Here is a 14,358-nt window from a genome sequence, read left to right as displayed (position 1 = left end):
CATGGGTGGTGCATTAAGTACACACAGATTTAAAAAAATGAGCTCCAAACAGTCAGATGACAGTCAGATGACACATGTCAAAGTTCATAGTTAGCAGACAGTATAAAAATTCATAGTAATAGTTAGAAGCTGTTCTTATATTGAGATATCTATTTTAATTTCACAGGTTGCTGAACAAAAGGAAAAAAAATAAATTAAAAAAAATATATGGAAAATTAAAAAACACATCTATACTGAGCAAGAAAAGCAAATCTGGGATACAAATTCCTAAAGATATGCCAAAAAAAGTCCAAAAAAAGAGGAAGAATCAAGCGCACCACAATGGAAATAAATACAAATGAACTTTATTAATGTCCATCTATAATAATAAATGCCCTAACCAGCTTCCGGTTGTAACAACTTCCGTCCAGTTGTAACCGGTGACGTCACCACACACACGCACATGTTAACCCTCAACACACCACACCGCCTCAACACACACTCCTCTCACCTTTCACCTCCACTCATGTCCACTCACTCTTTCACTCCACATACGTTCCTTTCTCTCACTCCGTCTCTCATACTCACACCGTCATCGTCGCTGCCCCGACATCTTCCTCCGCCGCCGCGATCCAGGATCCAGACGTTCTCCAGGCCGCCGACATGTTCTTGCGGGACGCCATCTTGGATTTCGTGAAATCCTCGCGAGATTACGCCGACACCATTTTGGATCCCGATGCCAGCGACATGTTGTTGCGGCGACGCCATCTTGAATATCGTGGGACTTCACGAAATCCAAGATGGCGTCCCGCAAGAACATGTCGCTGGCGTGGGCGACATCGGGATCCAAAATGGCGTCGGCGTAATCTCGCGAGATTTCGCCGACGCCATCTTTTTGGATCCCGATGTCGTCCACGCCAGCGACATGTTGTTGCGGCGACGCCATCTTGAATATCGCGGGATTTCACGAAATCCAAGATGGCGTCCCGCAAGAACATGTCGGCGGCCTGGAGAACGTCTGGATCCTGGATCGCGGCGGCGGAGGAAGATGTCGGGGCAGCGACGATGACTGTGTGAGTATGAGAAACGGAGTGAGAGAAAGGAACGTATGTGGAGTGAAAGAGTGAGTGGACATGAGTGGAGGTGAAAGGTGAGAGGAGTGTGTGTTGAGGCGGTGTGGTGTGTTAACATGGCAAGAGGTGTTAACGACGTCGGCGAAATCTCGCGAGATTTCGCCGACGCCATCTTGCATTCGTGAAATTGCGTCATTTACCTCACGCCGACTTGCTGTGCGGACGCTTGGCATTGCCTGTACCACCATAACTACTGCTGCCTTGGTCCTAAGCCTGTTTACTGCCGGTGTCTAATTACTGGACCAATTTGCCTCTACCGCCATAACTACTGCTGCCTTGCTCCTCTGCCGGTGTCTAATTACAGGACCAATTTGCCTCTACCGCCATAACTACTGCTGCATTGCTCCTCTGCCGGTGTCTAATTACAGGGCCAATTTGCCTATACCACCATAACTACTGCCTTTGTCCTCTGCCGGTGTCTAATTACAGGGCCAATTTGCCTATACTGCCATAACTACTGCTGCCTTTGTCCTCTGCCAGTGTCTAATTACAGGGCCAATTTGCCTCTATCGCCATAACTACTGCTGCCTTGCTCCTCTGCCGGTGTCTAATTACAGGGCTAATTTGCCTCTACCGCCATAACTATTGCTACCTTGCTACTCTGCCGGTGTCTAATTACAGGGCCAATTTGCCTATACCACCATAACTACTGCCTTTGTCCTCTGCCGGTGTCTAATTACAGGGCCAATTTGCCTATACTGCCATAACTACTGCTGCCTTTGTCCTCTGCCAGTGTCTAATTACAGGGCCAATTTGCCTCTATCGCCATAACTACTGCTGCCTTGCTCCTCTGCCGGTGTCTAATTACAGGGCTAATTTGCCTCTACCGCCATAACTATTGCTACCTTGCTACTCTGCCGGTGTCTAATTACAGGGCCAATTTGCCTCTACCGCCATAACTACTGCTGCCTTGCTCCTCTGACAGTGTCTAATTACAGGACAAATTTGCCTCTACCGCCATAACTACTGCTGCATTGCTCCTCTGCCGGTGTCTAATTACAGGGCCAATTTGCCTATACCGCCATAACTACTGCCTTTGTCCTCTGCCGGTGTCTAATTACAGGGCCAATTTGCCTATACTGCCATAACTACTGCTGCCTTTGTCCTCTGCCAGTGTCTAATTACAGGGCCAATTTGCCTCTATCGCCATAACTACTGCTGCTTTGGTCATCTGCCTGTTTACTGCCGGTGTCTAATTACAGGGCCAATTTGCCTCTACCGCCATAACTACTGCTGCCTTGCTCCTCTGCCGGTGTCTAATTACAGGGCTAATTTGCCTCTACCGCCATAACTACTGCTGCCTTGCTCCTCTGCCGGTGTCTAATTACAGGGCTAATTTGCCTCTACTGCCATAACTACTGCTGCCTTGCTCCTCTGCCGGTGTCTAATTACAGGGCTAATTTGCCTCTACCGCCATAACTACTGCATTGCTCCTCTGCCGGTGTCTAGTTACAGGGCCAATTTGCCTATACCGCCATAACTACTGCTGCCTTGCTCCTCTGCTGGTGTCTAATTACAGGGCTAATTTGCCTCTACCGCCATAACTACTGCTGCCTTGCTCCTTTGCCGGTGTCTAATTACAAGACCAATTTGTCTCTACCGCCATAACTACTGCTGCCTTGCTCCTCTGCCGGTGTCTAATTACAGGATCAATTTGCCTCTACCGCCATAACTACTGCTGCCTTGCTCCTCTGCCGGTGTCTAATTACAGGGCCAATTTGCCTATACCGCCATAACTACTGCTGCCTTGCTCCTCTGCCGGTGTCTAATTACAGGGCCAATTTGCCTCTACCGCCATAACTACTGCTGCCTTGCTCCTCTGCCGGTGTCTAACTACAGGGCCAATTTGCCACTACCACTTCATAACTACTGCTGGGCAATTACAGGGTCAATTAGTATCTGTTTACTCTACAATACTCCAGGTCGCCTTCTTCACTGCCAGATAACTGCCAAATAGACTCCTTTACCTGTGCCAACATGAGTCATAACAAAAAGTATGCCAATGCCAGTGAAAGGAAAGCAGCTTTAGCACTATGACAAAAACAACGCCATGCTAATGAGACTCCTGAGGAAAAACACCATCGCCTTGAGAAGATTAAGGCTTATAAACGCCGTCGCCTCACACACGAATCCCCTAACTCTAAATCCATAAGATTGGCTGAAGAAGCCTCTGCACGCCGTCACCGCCGACAACAGACGGCCTCTTCCTCATCATTATTATTAGACTCACAACAGGATGCTTCCACATCAGCATGTGGAACAATTTACTGCTACACTTCATCCCATATGCCGTTCACTGACATAACTAATCAGCAATCTGTTTCTGCCCTATCAATACCACCATTCAATACCGATGCACAGTATGCCAATGCCAGTGAAAGGAAAGCAGCTTTAGCACTACGACAAAAACAACGCCGTGCTAATGAGACTCCTGAGGAAAAACAGCATCGACTTGACAAGATTAAGGCTTATAAATGCCGTCATCTCACACACGAATCCCCTAACTCTAAATCTATTACATTGGCTGAAGAAGCCTCTACACGCCATCACCGCCAACAACAGGATGCTTCCACATCAGCATGTGGAACAAGTTACTACCACACTTCATCCTATATGCCGTTCACTGACATAACTAATCAGCAATCTGTTTCTGCCCTATCAATACCACCATTAGTCAATACCAACGCACAGTTTCTCCACATACAAGCTGCAGTTAGCAACCAAAGTGCAACCAAGACAAATATACGTTGGTCTCAAAACTAGGCGCACCCCATCGGTTGGACATGCACTTCTACTACAACCTCACATTTTCACTAATGATGAAAATAGTATTACCGAACACAGCTGTGGTGACATGACCCATGTATGTGAGCATTGCGAAGCTTTGCATTTTGTAGCAGAGATACCTTCTGATAACAACTTTACTCTCTGCTGTCAGAAGGGTAAAGTCCATGTACCCATACTACAATATCCTGATGTCTTTACACGTTTGCTGAAAGGGCAAAGTGAATTTAGCAAAAATTTCATGGATAATATTCGAAGTATTAACAGTTCCTTTGCTTTTGCCTCCATGGTTGCAAATATTTCACCACCTCCTGGATATGGCCCATACTGTTTCCACATACATGGCCAGATCTATCATAGAACTGGAACACTACATCCCTCAGATGACCAGCAACGCGCATTTGCCCAACTTTACATTCTCAATACCACTACCGCAAACAAACAACGCTTACGATGTAAAGAAAATCAAAAATGTCATCCTACATTGATGAACATTATTGCCCTTCAAATCCAAACTATTAATCCTTTTGTGGAAGCTTATCAAATGTTACGTGATGTGGAAGAACAAGAAAAAATTAAATCTCTACAAAACGGAACTGTCATGCCAAACATCACTATGGCTATTAAACAAGATCGTACTCAAGACCCTCGACTCTACAATAATCCCACTGTCAGTGAAGTAGCAGTCGTGTTTCAAAATGACAATGGTGAGCCACTAATGTCCACTCGCAGGATTTCAGAATACTCAAGATGGCATGGCCGCAAGAACATGTCGCCGGCGTGGACAATGTCGGGATCCAGGATGGTGCCGGCGGAAGAAGATGTCGGGGATCGTGGAGCAGCAATGATGACGGTGTGAGTATGAGAGACGGAGTGAGAGAAAGGGTCGTTTGTGGAGTGAAAGAGTGAATGGACGTGAGTGGAGATGGTGAAAGGTGAGATGAGTGTGTGTTGAGGCGGTGTGGTGTGTTGAGGAGGTGTGTGTGTATTGAGGGTTAACATGGCAAGAGGTGTGTCACTATCCTCTCGATGCGATAGCATCGGGCCTTAATCTACTATAATAAATGCGCTAAGTAGCTTCCGGGTTGTAACAACTTCCGTCCAGTTGTAACTGGTGACGTCACAGCACACCTCTTGCCATGTTAACCCTCAACACACCACTCCTCAACACACACTCCTCTCATCTTTCACTATCTCCACTAATGTCCACTCGCAGGATTTCAGAATACTCAAGATGGCATGGCCGTAAGAACATGTCGCCGGCGTGGACAACGTCGGGATCCAGGATGGCGCCGGCGGAAGAAGATGTCGGGGATCATGGAGCAGCGACGATGACAGTGTGAGTATGAGAGACGGAGTGAGAGAAAGGGTCATATGTGGAGTGAAAGAGTGAGTGGATGTGAGTGGAGATGGTGAAAGGTGAGAGGAGTGTGTGTTGAGGAGGTGTGTGTGTATTGAGGGTTAACATGGCAAGAGGTGTGTCACTATCCTCTCGATGCGATAGCATCGGGCCTTAATCTAGTATAGCATAAAAGCAGGAGAAGAAACATACAGGTGTGAACACCACCCATTGGTAATACATAAATCCACATCAAAGGGGTCATATGCCAAAAAAATGTGCATATATACGATGAAGTGTATCTGCAATAGTATAACATAAGCGCATATGCGTTAGACGATGTGCTACAGCAAAAGGCAAAAAAATAAAGTGCTATGTGCATGCCTAAGTATGATATACATAATACATCCAAGTTTAAATAACAGGAAGTAATAGCCAGAAGGCATATGTAAAGTATCTGTCTAAAAATCCAATACCATGAATGAGTATGGGGTATCACGAGACTCCAAGTGACCTCTACTGGGTTAGATACCAGAGTACAACACATATATAATGATGGAGATAGACAGACACAGTATATAGATGTAACAATACCTGTCCTGGTGCATGAAATAAATTACACCAACTATTGCATAAATACCCACAATGTCCCAAAATTGTATGCATAAATGTAAGTACAAAATTTCAATGTATAGGCCCAAAATACTGGCGTGTAAAAGATCACAGCATACATTAATTGCACAATGCCCACTGAAAATAACAGACCCTCTTTCCCATGGACTAAATCACAGCAAAGTTTATCATACTTAGGCATGCACATAGCACTTTATTTTTTTGCCTGTTGTTGTAGCACATGGTCTAACGCATATGCGCTTATGTTATACTATTGCAGATACACTTCATCGTATATATGCACATTTTTTTGCCATATGACCCCTTTGATGTGGATTTATGTATTACCATTGGGTGGTGTTCACACCTGTATGTTTCTTCTCATGCTTTTATGCTATATGGGCATTAATAAAATTCTTTTGTATTTATTTCCGTTGTGGTGCACTTGATTCTTCCTCTTTTTTTTGACTTTTATGATATTAGGAAGGGCGATACATATTGAGACCTCTTTAGGACTCCTAAAGATATGCCTCAGTTTCCTCCATATCTGCTACCTGACAATTAGACCACTTGGCTATACTAACAAGTGCCTGCCAATGTGGAAGAGACATATGTTGAAATAAACCATTAGTTAAAAATTAATTGTAAGATCTAAATTTTAATCAATGAAAAATAAATGTAAATTTTTAATTGATTAAAATTTAGATCTTACAATTTAATTTGTAACTAATGGTTTATTTCAACATATGTCTCTTCCACATTGGACATGCTTGCAGGAACTTGTTAGTATAGCCAAGTGGTCTAATTGGCAGGTAGCAGATCTGGAGGAAACTGAGGCATATCTTTAGGAGTTCGTGTCCGAGATTTGCTTTTCTTGCTCAGTATAGATGTGTTTTTTAATTTTCCATATATTTTTTTTATTTTTTTTTCCTTTCGTTTAGCAACCTGTGAAATTAAAATAGACATGTCAATGTAAGAACAGCTTCTAACTATTACTATGAATTTTTATACTGTCTGCTAACTATGAACGTTGACATGTGTCATCTGACTGTTTGGAGCTCATTTTTTTGAAATCTGTGTGTACTTAATGCACCACTTATGTATGCTTCATGTTATCCTGAAGAAGAGGTTGCAAAAAACCTTGAAATGTGCAGAATAAACCACTGTCAAACTTTATTAACCTTCTGGAATTTCATCATTTGGGCAGCGCGGACAAAATCCACGTATTCCTTTAAGAGCAACGATGAATTGGTGGAAGAGATATTTACATTTGTGGATGTGATTTTCCTTACCAGCTCTTATCATGATCCTATAGGTGTTTAAAAGTGACAGTCATCCTGTCCCTGCAAAAAGATAATTGGATATTGCAGTGCATCATAGCACCTGTGAATTTCTACCACCCATTGCAAACCATTGTTCCTTTTCTGAAGCACAATGTCAGGGTTGTTAAACTCATTACCCACAATCAAAATAGCTACCTCATCAAATGTGGGGGCATTGAAACGCCGCTGATGCTCACCTTGTGGTGTTTTGTCAGCTCTGATTACAACTTTGTAATCGTCAATTGGCATATGCATTCAAGTGCAGTCTTGAAAAGTTGAACATATGGATTGTTTAAGTGAAGGAACTGCTGCAAGTTAGTGACAATATCAAGGCGAGTGTTTGGAATTAAAGAGCATCTCTGTGGAGCCTCAGCTTCTACATTTCCCATGAAGTAGAGTTGAAGAATTTGAGGTTCGTTTCCTTGTAATGGAAGCAGTGAGCCAATTGAGTGGTAAATCTGTCTTTGAACATGGGCATAACTCCAGTTGAAAAAACGTCTCTTTTTGCACCGAATGATGTGATTTGGAATCAGGAGTTGTACTTCCTGATGTTGTCCAAGAAATCGTTTGATATTGCAGTGGTGCCTGTCATTAGAGACTTCAGGGGATCTGGTGGTGAGAGGAGAGGAAGTAGTTTTACCTTGCCATTTGCACAGCATAAACCTGGCGGTTCATCTTTCCACTTCAGGCCATTGCAGTACATGCAGACCACATCCATAGCAAAACCACTGTCCTGGTTAAAGCAGTTGCAATTCTCATGTCTTCTCTCTGCAGAGACGTTTCAGTGGCCCTTGAAGAAGCAGCTCTTATTCTCATGTCTGCAAGTCTTGCTTCTCTCTGCTGAGACGTTTTAGTGGACCTTAAGGAAGCAGCTCTTGTTCCCTTGTCTGCAAGTCTTGCTTCTCTCTGCTGAGACATTTCAGTGGACCTTAAGGAAGCAGCTCTTGGTCTCTTGTCTTGCTTCTCTCTGCTGAGACATTTCAGTGGATCTTAAGGAAGCAGCTCTTGGTCTCTTGTCTGCAAGTCTTGCTTCTCTCCGCTGAGACATTTCAGTGGACCTTAAGGAAGCAGCTCTTGTTCTCTTGTTTGCAAGTCTTGCTTCCCTCTGCTGAGACATTTCAGTGGATCTTAAGGAAGCAGCTCTTGGTCTCTTGTCTGCAAGTCTTGCTTCTCTCTGCTGAGACATTTCAGTGGACCTTAAGGAAGCAGCTCTTGTTCTCTTGTTTGCAAGTCTTGCTTCTCTCTGCTGAGACATTTCAGTGGATCTTAAGGAAGCAGCTCTTGGTCTCTTGTCTGCAAGTCTTGCTTCTCTCTGCTGAGACATTTCAGTGGATCTTAAGGAAGCAGCTCTTGTTCTCTTGTCTGCAAGTCTTGCTTCTCTCTGCTGAGACATTTCAGTGGACCTTAACGAAGCAGCTCTTGTTCTCTTGTCTGCAAGTCTTGCTTCACTCTGCTGAGACATTTCAGTGGCCCTTGAAGAAGCAGCTCTTGCTTCCATTTCTGTACTTATTTCTGTAAGGCTATGTGCACACGCTGCGGATTCCGCTGCGGTTTTTTCCGCGCGGAAACGCAGGTAAACCCACAGGTAAAGTGACCTGCGGTTTTGCTGCATTTTGGCCTGCGGTTTTGCCCTGCGGTTTCACACCTCTACTATGTTAAAGGTGTGAAACCGCAGCAGAATACGCAGAAATAATTGACATACTGCGGAAAAAAAATGCAGCAAAACCGCGCGGAAAAAACCGCAGCGTGAGCACTGCGGTTTTGAAAACCCATAGGCTAACATGGTAAAGTACCATGTCTGTGGAACTGCTGCGGTTCCGCAGGGCCAAAACCGCAGCGGAACCGCAGCGAAAACCGCAGCGTGTGCACATAGCCTAAGTCTTGCTTCCCTTTCTTCTTTCTGTAAGTCTTGCTCATTGAGGCGAAATAGTGCTTTTCTCTTAGAGAAAGCTGATTTCAACCTTGAGGGAGTGTAATACCATTTAGTTAGACATTTTAAAGAAGGACTAATTTAGAGTGGCATTAGTTATAGCTGTATAAATAAGTTTAAAGTGAACCAGGCATTGTCAGGTTGGTGCTGTTAAACCGATAAAAATGTTACCTGGGTTGGAGAAATCCATCTTGTGTTTCTTTTTTTAATCTGTGTTTGAATTTTTAAGTTAATGAAATATTTCATGTCAGACAAAGAAAAGTTCCTCATTCTGGGCTCCCCCTTTCAGTCTGTGTCAGATGGTGGTCTGTGTTGGCACTGTAATAAATTGTATTATTTCCAGCTTTACATACCCACGGTACCACCATAGAAATGATATAATAGGCCTCAGTTGCAACAACTGTCTACAAGGAAAACTGTTGCTCATAGCAACCAATCACAGCTCTGCTTTCATCCTTTAAACAGCTCTGGTGAAATGAAAGATGCTTAGTGATTGGTTGCTATGGGCAATACAGGCAGTGTAACCTGTTGTGGTTAAGACGATGTGCCTATGAAATAAATATATTATATATAAATATACAGCTGTGGCAAAAATTAAGACACCACTTTCAAATTTTCAGTTTGTCTGATTTTTCTCTTTATAGGTATATTTTTGAGTAAAATGTAAATTGTTATTTTAGTCTACAAACTTCTAATAACATGTCTCTGAATTTCCAAGCAACAAATTTTGCTTTTTTTTCTGAAAAGGAGAAATGGTCAAAGTAAAATTACTCTGTAGCATAGAGAGTGGAGGGACCACTTGTCTCAATTTAGCACAAGCACTTACCACTTTAATTGCTACAAGCAAGTCCCCTGATATATAGGCTTGAATGAAACTCTTTGGGACAATTTCATAGGGATAGTGCAGGGCATGTTTAGTACAGGGGTAGCTGTGGACTGCCCTTGTCAGGGTGGGAGCTCTGGGGATAGACTTATGTTAGCCCCATAGGGACCCTCAGGGTATTGTTGGACCTGTGAATTCTCTGATGATCCATCTTGGATTTTATAATGGACTCCCCCCTCCACACAGCCATCTAATGGGTGATATTGTTGCTTTTTAGGTAATTTTCTTTAATCTGGTCATCTATTGATTAGCATTGGCATTATATTGTATTTCTGATTTGTATGTGATTACAGGATTGCACTTTTTTGTATTCTTGTTATGTAGTTATCAGAATACTCTTGCACAAATCGGTTATAGTGCATCCTGCATTTATATCGATTTTTGTCTCAGCTATTGTATGAGGAATCTATCTATCCTATAGGAAGTGCTATATTTTTTTTTCTGTTTTGTTTCATTACACAAACCAGAGTATCTCCCCCTTGTTTTATCCACAGGGTGGCACTATTATTATTTTTCTTTGTAAAAAAATCAAATTAAAAGTCATGTTTTAATCTCACTTTGTGCTATATATTATATGCATCACACTGTTGACTCATGTAGAGTCTGTGATCTACTTGATCTATTAGTATACCAAGTCTTTTTCACATGTCCTGTTGCTTCGTCCTATTCCTCCCATTCTGTACAGTATATGCTTTTTTCATTTTTATTGCCCAGATGTAGTACTTTGCATTTTTCCGTTAAAATCCATTCTGTTAGATGCTGCCTACTGCTCCAGTTTATTTATATCTTTTTGAATCCACTCTCTTCTCTAGTATTAGCTATCCTTCTTAGCTTTGTGTCATCAGCAAATATAATCAGTTTACCCTCAATTCCGCCATCTAAATCATTGATAAAGATGTTGAACAATACAGGGCCCAGGACAGAGCCTTGTGGTACTCCACTTGAGACATTCTTCCAACTGGATGTGCAGCTATTTACGACCACTGTTTGGGTCCAATCACTAAGCCAGTTATGAATCCACCTAACAGTTGCCTTATCCATTCTTTACTTAGTCATTATTCAATAAGGATTGTGTGAGATACTTTGTCAAATGCTTTGCTGAAGTTAAGATATACTATATCTACAGCATTTCCCTGATCAACTCAGTCAGTGATTCTGTCATAGAAGTAAAATTAAGGTAGTCTGACATGACTTATTAGTTACAAACCCATGCTGACTCTGTTTAATCACTTCATTCTTATCCAGGTACTTACATACATGTTGTTTATTAATTTTCTCATAGATCTTTCCTGGTATAGAAGTCAGACTCACCAGCCTATAGCTCCCTGGGTCCACCTTATCCCCCTTTTTGAAGACAGGAACAACATTTGCTCTTCTCCAGTCTTCTGGGACTTCTCCTGCTTTCCAAGAATTTTCAAAGATTATGGAGAGTGGTTCAAAAATTTCTTCTGCTTTCTCCTTCAGTACTCTGGGGTGTAATTTATCTGGACCTGGAGACTTGAATTCTTTTAGTTTAGCTAAGTGTTTCCTCACTATATTTCTGTTTACAGATATCCTGGATTCGTCTATTCCCTTAATAGGACAGTAAAGATCAGTTAATATTATATTTCCTTTCTGAGAGAAAACAGATGCAAAAAAGGAATTTACAAGTTTGGTGTTCTCAACATCCTGTTTTACCATTACATCATTTTCATCCTGTAAAAATCCTATAGCATCTATGACTTTTCTTCTACTTTTGACATATCCCCAAAATCCTTTTTTGTTGCTTTTGATGTTTCTTGCAAGCCTTAAGTCATTGTCAGCCTTAAATAATCTGATTTGTGCCCTGCAGGTGCTGCAGACAACATTATATTCTTCTTTAGATATGCCTCCCTCTTTCCATTTGATAAACACATGCTAAAATGGAAGAAAGAAATGTTTAAGTTCTGTGTTCATCCATCCTGGTTTCTTAAATGCTTCCTATTCTTTCCTCTTTTTGGAATTGTTAACGATTATGCTTTGAGAATCTCATTTTTCAAGATTTCCCATCCTTCATGGACATTTTCGTCTTTAAAGATATCCAGCCATTGGATCAATCCAATTCTCTTTCTGAGTCCCTTAAAATCTGCCTTTCTGAAATCTAACCTTGACGTCTGAGTCTTCACAGGTCTTCCTCCTCTAGTTATCTAAAATTAAAAAATAGCATGGTCGCTAACTCCTAGGGTCCCAGCAACTTTTACCTCCTCAACAATTTCCTCCCTGTTTATAAGGATTAGATCCAAGGTAGCAGATCCCCTTTTCTCTCCCCTACCTTTTGGAAGATAAAGTAGTCAGCAAGAGAGGATAAGAATTTGCTTGACCTGTTAGTTTTGTGTTGTGAGTTCATTTTTCCCTTCACCAGTGAGGTCTGATGAACTCCCTCTTCTGGTGAAGGAAGGTATTGAGGCTGATTACCAAACAGCTGAGCAGGTAGATGATGACTGGGTCACAGGAACTGATGACTGGATATAAGGCAGCCGATGCCCTGCTGCCTCGCTGGTGATTTTCCTGCTGGATTCTTGGAGACCAGTCTGATTTCTGCTTCTCAAAGCTAAGTTTTGCTCTGCTTTTTGTACACTTTAGTTCTGGTTTTGTTTTCCTTGTTTTTTTGGAGTTCAGCCTTCCCCGGCCGGCGGTGAGCTGAATTCCATTTTTGTCTCTGATCTGTTGATCTCTGGCTCTGTCTTCAGAATTTACCTGAGTGCTGATATAGTCTTTTTGAAGCCTAGCGACTTCAGGGCCTGTTTTTCCTATCAGTCTGTTGGTTCATTTTTGGATAGGGTTTTTGCGGATTGCAGACAGCAGCTTTTCTATCCTGTTCTATTTAGTTAGCTTGGGCCCCATCATTTGCTCAACCTATCTTTCTATCTGTGTTAGTGTTTTTCATCTTGCCTCACAGTCAATATATGTTGGGGGCTGCCTATTGCTTTGGGGTCTGCTATGGGGCAGTTTAGATTTCCCCTTTCTGTCTTTAGGCTAATTTAGTTCTCTGACTGTGATCGAGGGGTCTAGGGCACCGTAGGAACCCCCCACGGCTACTGCTAGTTGTTGTGGATAGGTTCAGGGGTCTGCAATCCGATAGCTGCCAACTTCTCTGGTTTTCTGGACTTACCTATTATTTTTGTTTTTTCCTCCTTTGGTGACTCATCCATAACAGAATCACCAGCCATACCGCAGATCCTAGGGTACTCAATAGCAGGAAAGAATTGCAAAAAAAAAAAAAGCTGTCAGAATTTCTTTGTGTATATTTTTTCCTCTATATCTCTGAGGCCGTAGGGGGAATTTTTTCTCTCAATGGAGATGAAGCAATTGTCTGATCGTGTGGAGCAGCTCGCTGCGGAAGTGCGGGGAATTTCCACCTATCTTACTCATTCACATGCTGCTGAACCAAAGATCCCTAATCCTGATGTGTTTTTTGGGGATCGGTCTAAATTTTTGAATTTCAAGAATAATTGTAAATTATTTTTTGCCTTGAAGCCTAACTCGTTGGGGAGCTCCGCGCAGCAGGTTAAAATTGTCATCTCTTTGCTGCGCGGCGATCCCCAGGATTGGGCGTTTTCTTTGAAACCTGATGATCCTATTCTAAATAATGTGGATACATTTTTTCAAGCCTGGGGTTTTTGTATGATGAACTTAGTGCTATTGATCAGGCTGAAAAGGCCCTGTTGGCATTGAGCCAAGGTCGGGATTCTGCAGTGTTGTACTGTCAAAAATTCCGAAAGTGGGCTGTCGTTACTACCTGGAATGATGATGCCTTGGCAGCTCTCTTTCGGAAAGGTTTGTCAGAAACCATAAAAGATACTATGGTGGGATTTCCTGTTCCCTCTGGTCTTGACGATTCTATGTCATTAGCCATTCAGGTTGATCGGCGTTTGCGTGAACGCAAGACCGCACGAGAGGTGTTGCCACCTGTTGAACAAACGTCTGAAACTATGCAATGTGATAGAGTTTTGTCCAGGGCGCAACGTCAGGAATTCAGAAGGCATAATAAGCTGTGTTTTTTTTTGTGGAGATGCCTCGCATATTATTTCTGTCTGCCCTAAACGAGAGAAACGTTTTGCACACACATTTGCTGTGGGTGGTGTTCAACCTAAGTTTCTTCTGGCAATTACTCTGATCTGCTCCCTGTCCACATTTTCCGCCAAGGCTTTTGTGGATTCGGGAGCAGCTCTGAACCTGATGGACTTGGATTTTGCTAAACGTTGTGGATTTCCTATGACGCTTTGCGGACGCCAATCCCTTTGAGGGGTATTGATGCGACTCCTTTGGTGAAAAATAAACCTCAGTTTTGGACCCAGGTGGTAATGCGGGTCGCCCCAGACCATCAAGAAAATTGCAGATTTTTGGTGTTGCATAAT

This window comes from Dendrobates tinctorius, unplaced genomic scaffold (assembly GCF_039654945.1).
Source record: "Dendrobates tinctorius isolate UK_male_01 unplaced genomic scaffold, ASM3965494v1 ptg000029l, whole genome shotgun sequence".
Taxonomy (NCBI): domain Eukaryota; kingdom Metazoa; phylum Chordata; class Amphibia; order Anura; family Dendrobatidae; genus Dendrobates; species Dendrobates tinctorius.
Note: the sequence above shows the minus strand (reverse complement) of the source record.